The sequence below is a fragment of the Cebus imitator genome, unplaced genomic scaffold (assembly GCF_001604975.1).
Source record: "Cebus imitator isolate Cc_AM_T3 unplaced genomic scaffold, Cebus_imitator-1.0 Scaffold169, whole genome shotgun sequence".
In the NCBI taxonomy this organism is placed as follows: domain Eukaryota; kingdom Metazoa; phylum Chordata; class Mammalia; order Primates; family Cebidae; genus Cebus; species Cebus imitator.
In genome coordinates this window covers 2,550,899-2,553,291 of record NW_016107484.1, presented here as the reverse complement: position 1 = coordinate 2,553,291, position 2,393 = coordinate 2,550,899, and the positions used below count along the sequence as shown (strand labels likewise).

Sequence of the window (2,393 nt, the reverse complement as noted above, 5' to 3'; positions counted from 1 at the left end):
TTTTCCCCAAGACAGGATCTCTCTCTATCACCCAGGCTTGAGTGCAGTGGCACAATTATAGCTCACTATAACCCCAAATTCCTGGGCTCAAGCAATCTCCTGCCTGAGCCTCCTGAGTAGCTGGGACTACAGGACTGCCTCACTAAGCCTGGCTACCTTTTTATTTTTTAGATACAGGGTCTCACTATGTTGCCTAGGCTGGGGCAATCTCTTTTTGAAAAATACTTATAAAATAACTTTTTTAAATCTTCAGAAAAGGCCTGCAAAAGAAGCTATTTTAAGAAATGGTTCAAACATCAATTTGGACTACTGATATGAATCATGATGACAATTTAATTCTCAAAGTATTTTTAAAAGTCCCTTCCCAGTAGAGAAACCTCTTTCAGGGTAGGAAACATACTACATAATGCTTACTAAGGAAATAAAAACAAACCCAGGAAATTTCTTCTAATGAAATGTTACGTGAAGTTCACTATACTAACTATTAACTACAGAGAAGTAGTAAAACACAGGGTTGGGGAGGAACTAAGAGTACAAAATAAATACATGTATTTTTTAAATGTAATCGTACAAATAACAAAATCTAAGAGTCATGTAACTCTAATATTCATTAAGGAGCAGCACCAAAACAGACTTTTAATCTCTATGAAGCTGAGCAGAGAAAAACATTAAAGTGCTCTTAGGAAAATCCACATCAACTCAAACATTCTTCTGTGACAAAGTAATGATTTCACTATAGTGGGGAACAGCAGGCAATGTAAATAGAGACAAGCCCTTAGCAGCACAAATTTTCAACCAGGTATCCTCTTGAACCAAAAATACATACAAGGTATTGTTCTGAAGAGTAAGCATGTGCTTCTATATAGTGCCATGTTAGGACAATAGACAGGCAGGAGATAAACAGCACCATGAAACATTCCCAGGGAAAAGGGGATCTCTTCATCCCTGCCCAAGATTGGGTCTCATCTGGGATTCCAGATTATGACAGACAATCCCAAGTTTCTTAGGAGAAACCAAGGGCCTCTACCACTGAAGGTAGTTGAATTGGAATGTCACTCATTTCCCTTTGGAAGCCCCATGCACAACGAGGAAGCAGCGGAGCAGCGTTTCTCAGCAGTGGCACTGTTGCCATTTTGGACTTGGACCAAAAGCTGTTCTATGTTGTGGAGCGCTGTGTGATGCACTCGAGGGTGTTTAGCAGCCTCCATGGCCTCCAGCCCTAGATGCCAGGAGCACATACCCATGCAGTCTTCAGAATAAAAAATGCCTCCACATACTGCCTAATATCCCCTGGGGCATAAAGACCATCCTCACTTGAGAACCACTGCTTTAAAGGAAGGCTTGATTTGACAGCTGCCATTCACTGACAATAACAAGCGAAAGCAATAATTTTTGATATATGTTAAAAAATTATCTAAGAAGTTCAATATTCACATTCATCAACCAACATTTTCAAACTATTTAAATAGGATCAATCTCCAGAAAATAAATGAAAAAAGCCTTTCAGAACTCATTCTCCCTGAAAATTAGTCAAGTCCTACCCTATAAATGACCCTGAAAAATGAGCCCAGGAATTACTAATAGTAGGACTCTCTACATTTTATATATTTCAAAATCTATATATTTTATATATTTTTATATAAAATATATTTTATATATTTCAAAATTTATATATTTCAAAATAACCAAACAACTCAGCTTCTGTATGATGTTAGCAATCTACTAATACTGAGTAGATGGGACAAATGTTAACATGCTAATATTATACTATGAAATGTGTTGAACAATGACTGGCTTCAAAAACCCTGGCAGGCACTGTGGAAAAAAAAAACCACCAAATATTCTGGCTCCCGATAAGCAATTTATCCGGAACCACCAAGAACCAATCAGGGTTTATTACTGGTAACCTAAATAATAAACAATTTAACTGCAACATAAGGCTAAAAGAGCTTTGGTCTTCATATCAACATATGGCTCCTAAAACTGCATTTCATATCCAACCAAGCTTCAGGTTAGGAAGTCTACAAAACACTTTCTACAAAGTCAAAGGCACCATTTGCTATGAGCTACGTTTATTTGGGACTGCTGTCCCCTTATCCTTGAATTTTCACTCCTTAGCATTTATTTTAAAGAACAAAGATGTTACTCCTAAAATGTCAATCACTGTGTTCTCAGTACTTAGTTTAAAATAACCGGGCCGGGCGCGGTGGCTCAAGCCTGTAATCCCAGCACTTTGGGAGGCCGAGGCGGGTGGATCACGAGGTCAAGAGATCGAGACCATCCTGGTCAACACGGTGAAACCCCGTCTCTACTAAAAAACTACAAAAAAAAAAATTAGCTGGGCATGGTGGCGCGTGCCTGTAGTCCCAGCTACTCAGGAGGCTGAGGCAGGA

At 38.9% G+C, this 2,393-nt stretch overlaps 1 protein-coding gene across 2 annotated transcripts in view; it reads right to left on the bottom strand.

Moving 5' to 3' along the window:
* TMED2 (transmembrane p24 trafficking protein 2) overlaps nt 1-2,393 on the bottom strand; it is a 15,855-nt gene that overhangs the window by 9,459 nt on the left and 4,003 nt on the right. The gene's annotated exons all lie outside the window — the stretch shown is intronic.